The 9,824-nt window shown below is 40.7% G+C and overlaps 1 pseudogene; it reads right to left on the reverse strand.

Annotated features, from left to right (window-relative positions):
- Nucleotides 1-4,921: 4,921 nt before the first annotated feature.
- Nucleotides 4,922-5,914, reverse strand: LOC138440583 (olfactory receptor 7E178-like; annotated as a pseudogene).
- Between the last annotated feature and the right edge of the window lie 3,910 nt (nucleotides 5,915-9,824).

The following is a 9,824-nucleotide window of genomic DNA, read 5'->3' on the forward strand; positions in this document are numbered from 1 at the left end:
GTCTCACTGCCTTGATGATGAGAAAACAAATCTCCCCCAATCCTTCCTGCATTCAGGGTCTCCTTTCTTATGAACAATTGAGAAATTTCAGACCAAAGCCAGATCTCAAACCCTAAGTTTTGGCCTTCTTACACCAGCCTGAGAGTTTTTCAAGTCACTATTTCCTTATACAGAGTCTGCATTTCTCCTAAATTCACTTCCCTGAATGCAGGCTGAGTTAGCAGGAGAGAATATTGTTTAGGTGCCTTATGAATGGAATATCACTGTCTACATTCAAATCTGACTTTACCCTCTATCTCTCCAGGGTTTATAAACATTACCTTAAAGTATTGTGTCCCTATCCAGAACTACAAAATAATAACAATGGTATTGCTGTCTTTGGAGGTGATAGTAAAGCATATAAAAATAACAATTACACAAAAAACTTAGCTCAGCTCCTGGACTTGGAATCCTTAGGTAAAGTTTTGTGACACTGTGGTTACTGTCATCATGTTCATCATCCTTACCTTCATGATATTTTGGAGCACTTGGGGGACAATTTAGAGGGAACTCTTTCTTGCTCAGGTAGAAAAAAATGTACCCCCTCCAAGACAGAACCAATGTCAGAGGAAAGTAGAAATTTAAATAAGAGTTCTTGGATCCCCACCACTAACAATATAAACTTCATAGGCCTCTTAGCTGAATCTGTGTATTTTGGTGCCCTCCCACTGGCTATCCCAACTGTCCCACTGCCTTAATGGTGAGTAAACAAGGCTTCCTCATCCTTCCTGCCTTCAGTGTGTGCCTCTGCATTTGACACTCACTGGGTTGGGCTATGTCTCCGCTGAAGCAGGACTGAAGGATGCAGATTGCCTGCCCCTCCCATGCCCGCTGTTGGATGAGGGTTGAGGCTGTGTCCGCAGGACTCATAAGAAAACAGACTCAAATCTGGCTTCCAGGATCAGACAACAACTCTGGGAGATGAAAGACACAGGTATGACACCCAGTGGACTGGAGCTGACTAACTTAAGGGTGGGGAAGCATAGGCTAATTATTTACAATGATACAGCCTTGAAACCCCAATGCACCTAAAAGATAATTAGATGAATTGGTCCATGGTCCTCAGTCTCTGAGGATTTGCTAATTTCATGGAGGAGGAAAAGAAGAAAAGTGATTGTATTAGGAAGGACCTAGACCTTTCCTCTTCTCAAGAGGAGGCTGACCTATACTCCTCACCACTGAAGTCCAAGTTGCTTACATTATTGAAAACTTCAGGCACTTCTTTCACAAATATATATCTATTGTTTTGTATTATTTTCCATTATAGATTATTATAGGTCTGTATATATAGAATGTAGTTCCCTATGCTATACAGTAAATTTTTATTTTATATATAGTAGTGTATATATGGAAGTTAATCTCAAACTTCCAATGTATCCTTCCCTGTGCCTTCTCTTTTAGTAACCATCAGTTTGTTTTTTATATCTGTGACTCTATTTCTGTTTTTTTTTAAAGTTCATTTGTGTTATTCTTTTAGTGTCTGTATATAAGAGACATCACATGATAATTTGTCTTTCTCTTTCTGACTTGTTTCACTTATTACGCTCTCTAGGTCCATTCTTGTAGCTCCAAATGGCATTATTTCACTCTTTTTCATCAGATCAGATCATATCAAATCAGTCGCTCAGTTGTGTCTGACTCTCTGCGACCCCATGAATCGCAGCACACCAGGCCTCCCTGTCCATCACCATCTCCGAGTCGATGATGCCATCCAGCCATCTCATCCTCTGTCGTCCCCTTTTCCTCCTGGCCCCAATGCCTCCCAGCATCAGAGTCTTTTCCAATGAGTCAACTCTTCGCATGAGGTGGCCAAAGTACTGGAGTTTCAGCTTTAGCATCTATCTTTCCAAAGAACACCCAGGGCTGATCTCCTTTAGAATGGACTGGTAGAATTTCCTTGCAGTTCAAGGGACTCTCAAGAGTCTTCTCCAACACCACAGTTCAAAAGCATCAATTCTTCGGCTCTCAGCCTTCTTCACAGTCCAACTCTCACATCCATACACGACCACAGGAAAAACCATAGCCTTGACTAGATGGACCTTTGTTGGCAAAGTAATGTCTCTGCTTTTTAATATGCTATCTAGGTTGGTCATAGCTGAGGAGTATTCCATTTAGATAACAACACATCTTCTTTTTAATAAATTAATTTATTTTTTATTGAAGGATAATTTCTTTACAGAATTTTGCTGTTTTCTGTCAAACCTCAAAATGAATCAGCCATAGGTATGCATATTTCCCCTCCCTTTTGAAACTCCCTCCCATCTCCCTCCCCATCTCACCCCTCTAGGTTGATACAGAGCCCCTGTTTGAGCTTCCTGAGCCATACAGGAAATTTCCATTGGCTATTTATTTTACATATGGTAATGTAAGTTTCCATGTTACTCTTTCCATACATCCCACCCTCTCCTCTCCTCTCCTCTCCACATGTCTATAAATCTATTCTCTATGTCTGTTTCTCCATTGTTGCCCTCTAAGAAAATTCTTCAGTACCATTTTTCTCTTAGATTCCATATATTTGTGTTAGAATATGATATTTATCTTTCTCTTTCTGACTCACTTCATTCTGTATAAAGGTTCTAGGTTCATCCACCTCATTAGAACTGACTCAAATGCATCCCTTTTTATGGCTGAGTAATATTCCCTTGTGTATATATACCACAACTTCTTTATCCATTCATCTGTCGATGGACATCTAGGTTGTTTCCAAGTTCTGACTATTGTAAATAGTGCTGCAATGAACAATGGGATACATGTGTCTCTTTCAATTTTGGTTTCCTCAGGGTATAGGCCTAAGAGTAGGATTGCTGGGTCATATAGTGGTTTTATTCCTAGTTTTATAAGGAATCTCCATACCATCTTCCATAGTGGCTGTATCAATTTACATTCTCACCAACAGTGCAAGAGTGTTTCCTTTTCTCCACACCCTTTCCAGCATTTATTGTTTGTAAATTTTGATGCAGGCCATTCTGACTGGTGTGAGGTGATATCTCATTGTAGTTTTGATTTGCATTTCTCTAATAATGAGTGTTGTTGAGCATCTTTTCATGTGTTTGTTAGCCATCTGTATGTCTTCTTTAGAGAAACGACTGTTTAAGTATTTTCCCCACTTTTTAATTGGGTTGTTTGTTTTTCTTGCATTGAGTTGTTACAAGCTGCTTGTATATTTTGGAAATTAACCCTTTGTCAGTTATTTTTCAAGAGAATTTCCCTGAAGAAGACCTACTACACGAAGAATTTGCCCCGTTGTGGCTATTTCTGCAGATCCCATCATGATGTTTCCGGTCATAGAGTCAGAAATACCTCTAGTTTCTCTTACATTCTTAGAGTCCTTCCATTGATGTAGAGGCATTCAGTGTCTGAGTTCAACAAACCTTTGATTTCTGCTCAATTAGAGAGGACACAGCTCCCTCTCTAAATGTGTATTTTAAAAATAATTTTTGTATTTGAATTCTGGATGTCATTAATGTGCTTTTGGCTTACATTCCATGGACAGAAGAGCCTGGTGGGCCACAGTGTAATACAGTCCATGGGATTGCAAATAATCACACATGACTGAGTGACTAACACTTTCACACACACTTAATGCGAGATGACGGTCTGTTGCAACTTACTACACCTTATGTTTCTGTCTTCCTGGTTCACAGTCTATGTATGAGAAACTCAAGAGATTGATTCCTCACTAATTTGTTAGTTGATAAGTAGAATATATACTCAATTAAATTGGACATGGAAGAAAAATATTAATTATATTTGTGCAAACATGTCAGAGAAAAGCTGGGGGACAACCAAATAACTGGTGTGTAAAGAATATTTAGGGGGAAACAAGTGGGTATCAATAAATTTTGTTAATAGAATACTTGAGCAATGAGAATAATGTAAAAAGAAAGTGAAATCATTTCATAGTGGGAAGTAGAGCTTGGTTGCTAGAAAAACTACTGAAATGAGTTTGGAAGACATGGCATTTGAAAACCAATGATTTTTTTTCATAGATTTGTGATTTTCTGAATCTTCCCTCCCTGCTATGATGCTTATTCTTCAAGGAAACAGGTAGATCAACACCTTTTTGTATTGTCTTTTTAGACGTCCAATTGAGAAATGTCTATCCTCACTTTTTATCACTTTGTTGTTTGTGAATCATATAAACACACCTATATTTTGTGACAATCCTGTGCACATTAGTAGTTGGATAAAAACAGATCCTCCTGAGTATACATACTAATAGAAATAAGCCAAACACTGCTTCTTTCGGGAGTTGTAGAGCATGCTATACAAGGTCCAGTGATCCAGGGAGAAAGGGAGTTAGTGGAAGTATGTGATTTAAAATGGGGAATTAGTCACTCTATTTGTTCAAAAACCTGGCCAAGATCATTAGGGGATAAAAACATCCTAAACATCTTGGTCTTTCAGGTAAGATTTGGATTCTCATTATCAAATAGTGGAAAAAATCATAGGAAAATATAGAAACAGTAAATTTAAGAAAGAGAGAACTATGATTATTTTGTAGTGATAGAAACAAGACTGCCCATGATCAAGGGTCCTAGATCATGTATAAGGAAAGACAGAATGGTGTATAATGGTGTACTATGCAAAATCCTGGTGGGAATATGACTTGTGTGGAGAATTCAAAAAGAATCTCCCAAGTGATTAAAGCTATTCTAAGAGGAAAACCTGCATAAACAGAAAGCAGGAAGCCAGATAAGTATATATACACTATGTGTTTGCATATTCAGAACTTCTTGTTGCACATATTTGATTTTACTACCTTTGTAAATCTTTTTTGTGATTGTTCAGTCACTAAGTTGTGTCTGATTCTTTATGATCCCATGGACTGCAGCACATCAGACTTCCTTATCCTTCACAGGAGTTGGCTCAAACTCATGTCTTATGAATCAAAAAGCAAGATGGCACAGGATTTGAAATTAGGCTTTGAGATTCTGTGGCTAATCCTCCACAAGGCACTCTTGATGTCCTTGTTCCTTAGACTGTAAATGAAGGGGTTCAGCATAGGGATGACCACGGTGTACATCACTGAGGCCACCACACTCTTCCTAGGGGAAAATGAGAGAGCTGAACTTATATATACCCCAATGCCTGTTCCATAAAACAAGCAAACAATTGACAAGTGAGAACCACAGGTGGAGAACGCTTTATACCTCCTACCTAATGATGAGAGTCTGAGGATGGAGGAAATTCAAGAATAAGAGTAAAGGACCCCTGACAGTGGAACTCCATCAAAGATGGTACCAATGAAATAAATTAATATGCTACTGATGGAGGTGTCAGAACAGGAAAGGTTGAAGAGTTGAGAAAATCCACAAAAATAATGAGGAAGTCCCACACCTGCACAGAAGGTAAGCTGTGCCATCATCAAGTAGTGCAGCAGGGAGTTCAAAAAGCTAATGGAAAGTGATGCCAGGACCAACAAACCACAGAGGTGGTGGTTCATGATGACCAGATAGTATAGGGGGTGACAAATGGCCACCAACCAGTCATAGGCCATCACTGTCAGAAGCAGACTCTCCAAACATGCAAAAAGAGCAAAAAAGTTCACCTGAGCAATGCACCCTGCATAGGTGATGGATTTGCTATGCGTTTGAAAATTCACTAGCATCTTAGGGATGGTGGTGGTGCTGATGATACTGATGTCAGCCAAGGACAGATTGGAGAGGAAGAAGTACATGGGGTTGTGGAGGTGGGGGTCAGAGCTGACAGCCAGGATGATGAGCAGGTTCCCAAGCACAGTCACCAGGTACAGAGACAGGAAGAGCCCAAAGAGAAGAGATTGTAGTTCTGGATCATCTGAGAAGCCAAGGAGGAGGAATTCTGAGACACGTGTATGATTCTGTGGTTCCATGTAGATGGGGCACCTTTTGAAAAAGAAGTGAGTGTTGAATACACACAACAATTGTACAGATACTCAGATAAGTGTTCATACTTTGTATTTGAGCAATTCATAAATAGAGTGTTCATGCTTGAGGACCATACCCCCTAGTTTCTTTCACAATTTTCTGAGTCTGAACACATTTTTATTGATCCCAGGGCATTCACTTGTTTCTTTACACATCTGTTTTTGAGGCATAGGTCCAAAGAATATGAGAGAAGTAAGGACATTTTGAGATCACAAATCCATGAACATAGTAAAACATCTGTTCCCTACCTGTTAAGAAAAAATATGGGCTAAAAATTATTCTCTTAAAAAAAAAACATTAATCTCATTAAAGAACACAATGTGCTTAGTTGCTCAGTCATGTCCAACACTTTATGACACTATGGACTGTAACCCACCAGGCTCCTCTGTCCATGGAGAGTCTCCAGGCCAGAATACTGGAGTGGATTGCCATGCCCTCTTACAGGGGATCTTCCCAACCCAAGGATTGAACCCAGGTCTCCCACATTGCAGGTGAATTCTTTACCATCTGAGCCACTGGAGAAGCCCAAGAACACTGGAGTGGATAAACTATTGCTTCTCCAGGGGGTCTTCCCAACCCAGGAATTGAACCGGGGTGCCTTGCATTGCAAGTAGATTCTTTACCAGCTGAGTTACCAGAGAAGCCCAGGTTCAGTTCAGTTCAGCTGCTCAGTTGTGTCCGACTCTTTGCAACCCCACGAATTGCAGCATGCCAGGCCTCCCTGTCCATCACCATCTCCCAGAGTTCACTCAAACTCACGTCCATCGAGTCCGTGATGCCATCCAGCCATGTCATCCTCTGTCGTCCCCTTCTCCTCCTTCCATCAATCGCTCCCAGCATCAAAGTCTTTTCCAATGAGTCAACTCTTTGCATGAGGTGGCCAAAGTATTGGAGTTTCAGCTTTAGCATCATTCCTTCCAAAGAAATCCCAGGGCTGATCTTCTTCAGAACGGATTGGTTGGATCTCCTTGCAGTCCAAGGGACTCTCAAGAGTCTTCTCCAACACCACAGTTCAAAAACATCAATTCTTCGGCACTCAGCTTTCCTCACAGTCCAATTCTCGCATCCATACATGACCGCTGGAAAAACCATAGCCTTGACTAGATGGACCTTAGTTGGCAAAGTAATGTCTCTGCTTTTGAATATGCTATCTAGGTTGGTCATAACTGTCCTTCCAAGGAGTAAGCGTCTTTTAATTTCATGGCTTCAATCACCATTTGCAGTGATTTTGGAGTCCCCCAAAATAAAGTCTGACACTGTTTCCACTGTTTCCCCCATCTATTTCCCATGAAGTGATGGGACCAGATTCCATAATCTTCGTTATCTGAATGTTGAGCTTTAAGCCAACTTTTTCACTCTCCTCTTTCACTCTCATTAAGAGGCTTTTTAATTCCTCTTCACTTTCTGCCATAAGGGTGGTGTCATCTGCATATCTGAGGTTATTTGTATTTCTCCTAGCAATCTTGATTCCAGCTTGTGTTTCTTCCAGCCCAACATTTCTCATGATGTACTCTGCATATAAGTTAAATAAGCAGGGTGATAATATACAGCCTTGACGTACTCCTTTTCCTATTTGGAAGCAGTCTGTTGTTCCATGTCCAGTTCTAACTGCTGCTTCCTGACCTGCATACAGATTTCTCAAGAGGCAGGTCAGGTGGTCTGGTATTCCCATCTCTTTCAGAATCTTCCACAGTTGATTGTGATCCACACAGTCAAGGGCTTTGGCATAGTCAATAAAGCAGAAATAGATGTTTTTCTGGAACTCTCTTGCTTTTTCCATGATCCAGCAGATGTTGGCAATTTGATCTGTGGTTCCTCTGCCTTTTCTAAAACCAGCTTGAACATCAGGAAGTTCACGGTTCACGTATTTCTGAAGCGTGGCTTGGAGAATTTTGAGCATTACTTTACTAGTGTGTGAGATGAATGCAATTGTGCAGTAGTTTGAACATTCTTTGGCATTGCCTTTCTTTGGGCTTGGAATGAAAACTGACCTTTCCCCGTCCTGTGGCCACTGCTGAGTTTTCCAAATTTGCTGGCATATTGAGTGCAGCACTTTCACAGCATCAGCTTTCAGGATTCGAAACAGCTCCACTGGAATTCCATCACCTCCACTAGCTTTGTTTGTAGAGATGCTTTCTAAGGCCCAGTTGACTTCACATTCCAAGATGTCTGGCTCTAGATTAGTGATCACATCATCATGATTATCTGGGTCATGAAGATCTTTTTTGTACAGTTCTTCTGTGTATTCTTGCCACCTCTTCTTCATATCTTCTGCTTCTGTTAGGCCCATACCATTTCTGCCCTTTATTGGGCCCATCTTTGCATGAAATATTCCCTTGATATCTCTAATTTTCTTGAAGAGATCTCTAGTCTTTCCCATTCTGTTCTTTTCCTCTAGTTCTTTGCATTGATTGCTGAAGAAGGCTTTTTTATCTCTTCTTGCTATTCTCTGGAAGTCTGCATTCAGATGCTTTTATCTTTCCTTTTCTCCTTTGCTTTTCATCTCTCTTCTTTTCACAGCTATTTGTAAGGCCTCCCCAGACAGCCATTTTGCTTTTGTGCATTTCTTTTCCATGGGGATGGTCTTGATCTCTGTCTCCTGTACAATGTCACGAACCTCATTCCACAGTTCATCAGGCACTCTATCTATCAGCTCTAGGCCCTTAAATCTATTTCTTATTTCCACTGTATAATCATAAGGGATTTGATTTAGGTCATACCTGAATGGTCTAGTGGTTTTCCCTATGTTCTTCAATTTGAGTGTGAATTTGGTAATAAGGAGTTCATGATCTGAGCCACAGTCAGCTCCCGGTCTTGTTTTCGTTGACTGTATAGAGCTTCTTCATCTTTGGCTGCAAAGAATATAATCAATCTGATTTCAGTGTTGACCATCTGGTGATGTCCATGTGTAGAGTCTTCTCTTGTGTTGTTGGAAGAGGGTGTTTGCTATGACCAGTGCATTTTCTTGGCAAAACTCTATCAGTCTTTGCCCTGCTTCCTTCCGTATTCTGCGGCCAAATTTGCCTGTTACTCCAGGTGTTTCTTGACTTCCTACTTTTGCATTCCAGTCCCCTATAATGAAAAAGACATCTTTTTTGGGTGTTAGTTCTAAAAGGTTTTGTAGCTCTTCATAGAACCGTTCAACTTCAGCTTCTTCAGTGTTACTGGTTGGGGCATAGACTTGGATAACTCTGATATTGGATGGTTTGCCTTGGAAACGAACAGAGATCATTCTGTCATTTTTGAGATTGCATCCAAGTACTGCATTTCAGACTCTTTTGTTGACCATGATGGCTACTCCGTTTCTTCTGAGGGATTCCTGCCCGCAGTAGTAGATACAATGGTCATCTGAGTTAAATTCACCCATTCCAGTCCATTTTAGTTTACTGATTCCTAGAATGTCGACGTTCGCTCTTGCCATCTCTTGTTTGACCACTTCCAATTTGCCTTGATTCATGGACCTGACATTCCAGGTTCCTATGCAATATTGCTCTTTACAGCATCGGACCTTGCTTCTATCACCAGTCACACCCACAGCTGAGTATTGTTTTTGCTTTGGCTCCATCCCTTCATTCTTTCTGGAGTTATTTCTCCACTGATCTCCAGTACCATAATGGGCACCTACTGACCTGGGGAGTTCCTCTTTCAGTATCCTATCATTTTGCCTTTTCATACTGTTCATGGGGTTCTCAAGGCAAGAATACTGAAGTGGTTTGCCATTCGCTTCTCCAGTGGACCACATTCTGTCAGACCTCTCCACCGTGACCTGCCTGTCTTGTGTTGCCCCGCAGGCATGGCTTGGTTTCATTGAGTTAGACAAGGCTGTGGTCCTAGTGTGATTAGATTGACTAGTTTTCTGTGAGTATGGTTTCAGTG

This window comes from Ovis canadensis, chromosome 5 (genome assembly GCF_042477335.2).
Source record: "Ovis canadensis isolate MfBH-ARS-UI-01 breed Bighorn chromosome 5, ARS-UI_OviCan_v2, whole genome shotgun sequence".
NCBI classification, from domain to species: domain Eukaryota; kingdom Metazoa; phylum Chordata; class Mammalia; order Artiodactyla; family Bovidae; genus Ovis; species Ovis canadensis.